This window comes from Parambassis ranga, chromosome 15 (assembly GCF_900634625.1).
Source record: "Parambassis ranga chromosome 15, fParRan2.1, whole genome shotgun sequence".
In the NCBI taxonomy this organism is placed as follows: Eukaryota; Metazoa; Chordata; class Actinopteri; family Ambassidae; genus Parambassis; species Parambassis ranga.
Window position 1 is genome coordinate 45788 of NC_041035.1, and position 9891 is coordinate 55678.

At 42.6% G+C, this 9891-nt stretch overlaps 1 pseudogene; it reads left to right on the forward strand.

Moving 5' to 3' along the window:
- Positions 1–333: 333 nt before the first annotated feature.
- LOC114447600 (centrosomal protein of 55 kDa-like) lies at positions 334–5728 on the forward strand (annotated as a pseudogene).
- The last annotated feature ends 4163 nt before the right edge of the window (positions 5729–9891 follow it).

A 9891-nucleotide genomic window follows, 5' to 3' on the forward strand; every position in this document is an offset into this window, starting at 1 on the left:
TGTATGTGGACCAAGTGCAGAGCTACTAACCTGCTACAAACATTATAGGCTCAGGTTCTGGTTCTGGAAACATGAGCCTCCAACCAGCCTGCGCTCTTATACCCTCTGTTATCTAGCAGACACAGCTTCTCAGAACACACACACACACATCTTAGAGCAGGCACAAGCATAATCATATTTCACAGTAACATATCATGGATGAGATCATCGGAGTGACATCACATATATGTCCATAGTACGACATATGGACAGACTGTCTCCACAAAGTCCAGCGGGCCATGCTGCTGACACAGGTTATTCCCAGAATTCTTCCAACACAACCTGTGTTCAGAGATGGAAACCAGAGTAAGATTTCTGGTCACCATTATTTATTTAAACATTAAACAATATATCATAAGATTACATGAGGTTTATCCAAAAGAAACCCTTGTGATTCTAGACACAATGTTCATCAGCATCATAAGAGGGAAAGTGATAAATATACTGCAGGAAAAGTCAATGAAAGGAAATGATACAAGATATTAAAAATATCCTCCCCTCTGCAGATCTCCTGGACATGAGTTACTGGCACTGAAATGTATAAACACACAGCTAACACTACACGACCAGTACTAACACAACACAACTGGGGAGATGACGCACACAGGCAGGCTAAGCCTATACGTCTGAAGCTTGAAATTTGCAGGAGATACATTTGGCAGATGACCCTGGTTGAAGGGCTCTCTCATAGACTCCCATGTTAAAAATGACACAGAAACTGCTTAATATGTGAAAAACTATACTCTTTTGAAAAAATAACATTCATTAAGCTTAATGAGGCAGGCAGAGCTGTTACCATATTGGTAACCATATGGCATTTGGCTGCATTTGGCAGCCATATTTGTAGTCTTTATCAGACTTTAAGCATTATATCTGTCATATTGATCATCCTTCAGCTGTATAGTATTCGGCTGCTTCTTTATCAATCGTTACGCATGATATCTGCCATATTCATTGCTATGGAGCTGTTTGCTACATGTCCACATCGCATATACTGTGTTGTAGAGCAACATCTTGTGATTCTGGCTGTGTCCATACTTTTTGTCTGAAGGCTTCGGGTTGGACAAAAGCAGCAGTTGTTTAGAGGGTGTGTTTACATCAGAAATGCATTAGGAGGGGGACAGAGAGAGCTGCAGCTAGGGGCAGTTGAGAAACATTCAGGTTGCCATGGATACAGGCAGGCAGGGCTGTTACCTTGGTGACAGGTGTACCTTTGATGACTCAGAGATCAAAGGCAGACCAAAGGTATATAAGGATACACTTTGTGCAATAAAGGTGTTGGTGGAGAGTTCAAGGGGAGACACAGCAGGAGATTTTGGAGAGTTCGTGGAAACGAAGGAAAATATTTTCAAACTGATTACTGGACTAAACTCGGAGAAGAGAAGGAGCAGTGCAACTTCATGGCGTTTATTCAAAGAGAGAGTGTGTGTGTGTCTGCACTAGGGTTGGGCGGTATCCAAATTCTGACACCGTCAAACGGCCTCCACATTTTACCCCGGTGTGCGTGAATACTGTGCCGTGCACGGCGCGCTGCAGCTACAGCTGCGCTCATAGATCCCACAAGTGCGCAACAATTCGCCATCACTTCTCCCGGCTTGGCTTGAACTTCCATTGAGAGAGAGAGAGAGAGAGAGGGGTGTGTCTGCAGAGCCCCATCAAAACAGCACATATACTCATTGCAAGTTGACACCGCGCACGTCTAACTTGAATTCAGCTGCTGCAGCTACAATGCACGGCAGGTGAAGTGCATTATAAACTGCCTGAACACGACAAGCGATCTTTTTCACTTAATATAGTTTTTATTGAGGCCATTTAAAACGCATATAACGAACGGACTGTGTTTAAATTTCATGCTGGCAGCACACCGCGGTGTTAAACTGGTATGAGCCCGTCCCGATGTGTCTCTGTTTGTTTGTAATCTTTTTGATGGGTTGTTGGCTATAATAACCGATATGAGTCACTATTTGCTGCTTCCAGTCAGAGAACGGGCTGTATGACTTCATGAAATACCAGATTTTTGAAAAGTGGTTGGCATGAAGTGTGCGCTGCCCCTGTGGTTTTATTGAGTTCATTTCAGCAGGTTACTGCAGAGAAACTCATATTCTTTATTGAAACACCTTCTAGTGAATCTGTAGCTGCCTCTTCTCTCACAATTGTAGGATATTATTCATTTAGAGGTAGTACTTTGATGCTTTGATGCGTTGGTTGTTGCCATAGCAACTGGATGTCGTATCAAAGGAATGAACTCCGATCTTTATTTACGGACGCCACAGCAGCATAGGAAACATTACAACAGCAGATATTGAGAGAATTCCACTCGGCCGAGAAACCGCGATATGTTTAGTCATCGTGCTCCTTACGACCAAACTAAGCGCTGGAAGAACGTAACAGGCTGATTTGCACACACACACATTTAAATGTGAAATTGTGGGTTTGTTTGTTAGTTCTTTCTGCTGCTGTTCTACAGTCTGAGTGAAAACATGCTCTAGTGTGGGTTCATTCCACAGACACATTTTTACTTTAATAATCACTGATGGGACTTTTCTGAACTCTTTGTCCTGTTTAATGTTAATGTTGACATGCTGCTCTGTGACCTGAAGATAAGAACATGTGAAGGACAAAGCTACTTAATGTTTGCTTCATTATTATTTTGAAGCAGTGTGCCTCTGGTATCAATACATTTTCAAACATGGCTGGTTGGTGCCTGATCACTACTTTAACCTAATGAAGGGGTTAACTTGACTGATGATCTGTCATCAATGAATGGTCAAATTAATGCTTATCGGCTAAATGCCGAGTCTTTGACTTTGTAAAAGTCTTTGTCTCTGGGTTAATTTGCATGTCAGCTTCTGGGCTGTTTTTGTTTGAATTTTAATGTGCGGTGTCGGTTATTTCAGGTCAGTCTTAACCTTGAGGCGCTGCGAGAGAGGGACAATCAGCAGTTGCTGGTTCAAGAGCAGGAACTGGAAAGTCTGCGACAGCAGCTGTCAGCCAAAGGAGAGGTATGTGCACACATGACAGCTCTCTGCACTAACATAAGGTTACAAAAATCACATATATATTCAACTGTATCCATCAGAAAATGCTCAGTACACACATCCAGTGTTTGGACGCCCTGAGGCAGCACTTGTCTTCTCAGAAACAAATGTTGACACAAACACAATTCAGATTTTAAATATTTTTGTTTCTCCTTTCAGAATGGACAAGAACCTCCTGGAGACTCTGCATCAGTGCAAGAGCAGTTCAGAGATGTAAGCATAATAATTTGATTGATTGTTTATTTAAATAAGTGAAAAAACCTGGACTCAGTTTGTCTTTATTGGCGTGTGTGTCTCACCACCAGGCTCTGGAGAAGAACCAGCAGTTTCTGGTGTATGACCAGCAGAGAGAGGTCCACGTCCAGTCCGTCATTGCCTACGCAGCGGAGCTGGCACAGCAGTTGGCCCAAGCAATGCGGCAACAACCCAAGCAAGGGGCCACTTCAGAGGGTGATACTGCTCTCATATAATTTTCTACAATAATAAAGTACATGGAAAGCTTCTAGGAAAGTGTAGTTAACAAGTACTTAATTTTGTTGGCCATGTAATAGGCTATGAAATATAGTTAGAAAGATTTAGGCATGTAAGTCCTACATACTGGTTGTGCTGTAAAGCTCCTGCATAATATATGTTGGTCAATTGCTTACTAACATTTCTTTTTTTAGCTACTGCAGGTCCAGAAAAGGAACCTCAGCTCAGCTTAGGGGTGCAGAGAGACCTCGAGGGCCAAAACGCTGAGGTTACTAGAACCCAGCAGGAGCTCAGTGCACAGAGGAACCAGGTAAATGCTGCATTATTTCATGTAATTATGAAAGTGAAGTTCTGTTGCCCTTGAATCCATGAATGCATATATTGGCCTCTTCTGCAGCTTTGGTGAGAAAATGTTTACATCTTCACAGATTTAGGGACATTGCCTCTGTTAAAAGATTTTGACCCTGAATCAGAATAGAGCAGCTACAGCTAGAGCACTGAACATGCATATTCTATGGATTCAGTCATCTTTATAACTGACCTGTAGAAGTCTTTTTCAGAACTGAGCTGACAACAAAGAAAACATCATTCTGCAAATTGTGTTTTTTTCGCTCTGCAGACCGTGAAGGCTCAGGCTGAGCTGCAGTCTCAGAAGGAGCAGGTCACCAGGCTCCAGGTGGAGCTGTTAGTGCAACAGAGGAAGTACGAGGACAAGTGCAGCGAGTTGTCATCCTTCCTGAGGAAGTATGAAGAGAAGAGCAAAGAGCTGGAGGAAGCCAAAATGCAGCTCCAGGCAGAGAGACTTGGCAACAGGTAAAGCTGCTGGCTCTGGTTGACGTCGGATCGATAAGGTTTCATGCTGAGCTGCTAACATGTCATCAATCAGCAATTTTACCTCCTCTCATTAATACTAATGCCAAAAACTAATGTTGTACTGACATTTGAATTAACTTGTTAAGGGAAAGTTTAAAGCTGTTAATGAGGGTAACAAAAAAAGCAGAAGTATTATCAATAATTTTGGATTACATATACAAACAATGTGTCCAGGCATGCAGCGGAACTGGAGAGTATGGACGTCAGACTGGAGGAAGAGAGGAAGGGTTGGCTGAACTTCTGCTGCAGGTGAGCATGAATTCACCTGTTTACCTCCACTAACTAAAGTTAATAAGATTAAGAACCCGTTATTTGTCCCACAATGGGGAAATTGCATGTTGCAACAGCGCAGATAGGGTAAATAAAAACTACCTACAAAGACACAATACAGATAGATGGATACAGTTAAGAATGAGAGGAACATATTGCACAGGTGGGTGGAGGTAGGAGTGGTTTGTAGATTAAACCAAAGTCTGCTCAGACTGAATAAAAATACAAATACAGCACTGTAAATGTCAAACAAAATCATCCTTCACTAAATAAAATGAGGATGTCTGCATTTTAGATACAATCTAGTTCCATGTTCTAATATACAGCAGCATTGTAGGCACTATACAAAATTTGCCCTAATATCTGGCCTTCAACAGGTAAATGAACCGAAATGAAGACGAGAGGAGAATCGCTGCCCTGGAACAACAGGTAACACTCTCTTAATTATAGCACACACCTACAAAAAGACCTGTCAAATAGAAGAAGAGGAGATGGCAGCATTCTCTTAAACGTACGCCTGTTCATACTTGTGGTTCTGCCTCTTAAGATCCAGATCTCTGCCAAGGACTTTGCAAATGAAAAAAATGATCGTCAGAGCATGCAGCACCAGTTACATAAAGTGCTGAAGGAGCTTCGCAAGACCCAAGATCAGATTTCTAATCTGGAGTCTGCTGTAAGTGTTATGTGATCTATAGTTTCATCAATATGAAGTCAAACCCTCATGACTCTCATGCCATTTTCTTTGCTTTCTAACAGTAGAGTAGTAGAGTATTCCACTGTCCTCTTGGAATGTGCATATTATGTTGCTCTACAAGTGCATTTGTTTTTTCCTATTTCAGATGCAGCCTAATGCTCGCTCTTCAGAGCCCAGCTCGTACAATAACTTTGAGCGCCTTACTACTGACCCTGGCCCCACATCGCCATGGAAATACGTCAACCTCCTGGAGACGACTTTCTTGGAGTGCCCATATTGTCAGGCCCAGTATCCCGCCAGCCGTCACAGGGAGCTTCTGGATCACATTGACACTGACAAGTGAAAGCATGTTGTTTTCTCACCGGGCGCCTCAGTGCAGATCAGCAGCGCCACCATCACAAACATTTCTTCTATATGTAGCTGTCAGAGTGACTTTATTGAACTTAATTGATAAATGTTAAAAATAAAATTCATATATTTATTAAAAAGCTATTTTCGTTTGTTTTCATTGCACTATAATGTGTTAAAAATAAGAGTCCAAGAGGATCTACCGGTATTTAATTTCCAAACGGACCAACGTTCATTGATAGACAGATTGTTATTACCGATGCACTGAGAATGACACGTGAAAGAAGCGGACCGCCTTAAAACTGATATTTGAAGAAGATGAAGAAATGCTGAGGAATTCTTCACTGTGTTTAGTCAAGACTGTTTTAGAAGATTGGTTGACCTCCCCCAGAGCTACGAGGCCAATGAGGTTCGTAAGTTAGAGGAAAATTCATAATACGTTTGTCACTGTTTGAAGCTACTTAGCATTTGAAGGACAGTAATGTACTCACTCGAATGTGAGGCAGGAGAGCTGCAGTGACTGACTCTGCTGTGTACTACTATGCTCTGCAGCCCACAGTGACAGGAAACAGCTCAACTCTGCACAAAAACCTGTGGAGCAAAGACAACACAATACTCCACAGCGTCCACTAGAGGGACTCACACACTGTCACAGCTCCAGCTGCTTCCTCCTTTGTTCAGTGTGTCCTTCACCTTCTCTCCTCTGTTATATGCAGTCAGTGGAGAACTAAAGACAGACAGTTTTAACACAGTGTGCATTCAAGAAATGAGTTTTAGATACATTCTAGGATCAGTATTTTGAGCAGTAAAACCAACATCATGTCACCAAAACATCCATCCAGAACTTTGAGTCAGAGCTGATCTACACAAAGTGTCCTTGTGTTTCAGTGCAGCCACAGTTGGTCACATCTTTCTTTAAAATCTGATCGGCCTCTGTGGGACTGGACCAGTCTGGTTTCTCTTATATCTGAATCTGAGGGTGTTTTCACACTTGGTCCCCTTCAGCCCTCTAACAAACAGATCCATGACTCAGCATTTTTTCCACATACGTGAATACTCCAACTGTACCCAGGCCCCTTTAAAACAAACCTAAACTACCCAGAATTCAGTGCACTGGGGGTCTGAGAGCTCTAGAGGACCTGGTGTGAACAGAAGGAGGACTGAGGCCCCAACTACCTCGAACTGGACCAGAAGCTGGTCCTCTTTGCAATAAACTCAAAGTGTGAACACAAAAAGAACTGAGACCTGTTTCTGTTGGTCGACTTAAAGAGGATTGAGTTCAGTTCTTTGAAAAGGTACCAGCTGTGAAAAGACAAAAGACATTTCTTTGAGGCCTCAGGAGACCAGGAGTCAGAGTTCACCTGAGGAATCCCACAGGGACCTTTAGTGGGTCCATTTCTCTGTAGACACGTCTCCTGGGGTTCATACTCACACACACATTTCATGGTATGCTGATGATGCACAAATGTACACACCTGAAGAACAAACGTCTTGCATTGGGACACATCTATTGTTGATTCAGAGTAAAAGTAGAAGGGTGTGGATGTGGATTCTCCATCACTGGCTACAAAGACAGGAGCAGAGGTCACCTGGGCCACATGGCATTCCAGGATGGCTCCTCAAAGCACTGACCAGCTCTCAGAGGTCCTCACTGACATCTTCACCCCTCCCTGCTACAGAAGCTGCTCTGCTGCAGACCACAGGTCTCTAACAAGTGCTGAAGACAGTAGAGCACGTCACTGGCTCTCACCTGCCTTCCCTGCAAACCACCTTCATTACTCATCACTCAGGAAAACAAAGAAAACCCTCAGAGACCCCACACACCTCAGCTACACACTCTTTTCACTGCAGGATCTACCAAAGCATCCGCACATGGACTAGACCCAGAAACAGCTTCTTGTCCTCAGCCATCAGACTCTTGAACCAGCAGATCCACCACACACATCTCCCCGTCAGAGGAACACAGAAGCTCACAGAGAACAGGTCCTCCTTCAGTCTGAGCTCCCTGGATGATGATGCTGCAGCATCACTGTCATCTCTACAGCTTCCATCAGCCTGAATGGAAACAGAGCACAGCAAGAGGCGGAGCTACACAGCTGAATATGAAAGTATAACGCACTATGGGGCTAGGGGCCTGACCGCGGCCATAGATGTAATAAAGCAACAAAAGTAGCTTCGGCTATGGAGCCTGAGTGTGTGAATAAGACACCAAACAAAATAATAGAGCTCAAATAAATATATTATTGTTATGTAATAAGCAGATATGCAATAGGACAGTAACAGCAAGTTATGAATGATAATAAATGTATTTGTTACTATGTAATATATATAAACAGGTATTCAGTAATAATATGCACAATAAACAATCCAAACTGTGATGACAGAAGGTCACTCTGCAGTTCTGTCCATATTTCAGTTCATTCAGGAAACAATAGTTCATTCAATGTTCCAAAAAAAAGGTTTTGAGTTCAAGAAAAAAAGGGGGAAACTCAAATAGGTCCGTAGTAGGAGGCCAAAAAAAAAGGTTTTTATAATCCTACAGCGTCACAGGGTGATCGGGCAGCTCGCCATGTTGAACTGGATTCAAGCTAAAGGAAAAACCCTGACCTAAACAAGGTCAAACACACACAATTCAGTATGAATGAAATGATCTTCCATCAAGAAAGTAAATAAATACATCCAAACATAACGATGCATAATGATGAATAAATATACCATTAATGCTATTGGTCATACAGCGTATAACGCTCAGGTTATTTAATGATAACATTATAAATCAATCATTCAACTTTCAGCTTTGGGTAAGGTGAAGCTAATGATGCACTTTACAATACATCAAATTAAATCAGCAATAAGCTAATCACAGGTTCATAACATTTAAATGTTTAGACAAACAAACAATTTGTTTGTGCATGTCGATGGGTCAGTTCAGAAGCCCCATAGGCCGGTTTGGCTTTAACCAGAAAAGCAACAAAAACTATACAAAACGAACAAAACAACCAATAATATAAGAATTCAGTCGATACTTTAACACTATGCCTAACGTTCGGCATAAAAGTAACACAAATAGCACGGTCTATTAAAATAAAGACCGGTATTAACAGCGTAGCTACGCCAGCTTAGCCATTAGCCTAGCGGTTAGCCTATAGGCTTTGTGAATGACCGCGGCACCGCATTCGATTATAAAACAAAGTTCGCAGGGTCAATAAATGACTCGCCGCTGAGTGGATATTTACGGAGATGATGTAGATTCAATCGGCGCGGTTCGTTTGGGTCATGAAGCAGTTTAATCGTTAATTTTGCCAGAATGCTAACCGGAGCACGCCAACCACAGGGACGGCAGCGGCCATGGAGCCAGAGGAAGTGCGGGGTTGTGCCCCGGAAGTTAAAGGGACACACCCCGCCACAATAAAGCGGTTGACCGGAAAGTGAGACGCTGTCTGTGTTATGTGGGTTACAAAAGGCTGCATGATCTCAAGTACACAGGGAGTAGGGAGGACAATGAGACGCAGGTGACACACATTAGGGAGGCAGGTGATCATTGGGAGGAGGGAGCACACAAGGAAGGAGGAAGACAGAATGCTGCTGCACGGCTTTTAACTGGGGCTACGAAATGAGAGCACATTACTCCGATTTTAAAGTCATTGCACTGGCTCTCGATTCCTTTTCGCATTGATTTTAAAATTCTCTTATTTGTTTTTAAATCCCTTCATGGTCTCGCCCCTCAGTACATGTCTGACATGCTCCAGCCCCACTGCCCTGCTCGCTCTCTAAGGTCAGCTGGCCAGTCCTCTCCTGGAGAAAACGCAGGGGGGACCGTTCCTTCTGTCGCAGGTCCGAAACTGTGGAACAAACTGCCTCTGCACTCTGCACCTTAGACAGATGGATTCTTTTATGGTTTTTAAGTCATCACTTAAAACATACCTTTTTACTCTGGCTTTTAACTCTGTTTGAGTTGTTGACTTTTACTTGTTTTATTGTTCTTACCCCTGACTGGTGCTTTTATTGTATGGTTTTATATTCCTATGTTTTATCAAACTTATATGTATTTTATTTCATTTTATTCTATTTTATTAGTCAATTATTCTATGCTTGGTAGGCTGTGTACAGCACTTTGGCTGACCCTGTTGTCTTTTAAAAGGTGCTCTATAAATAAAG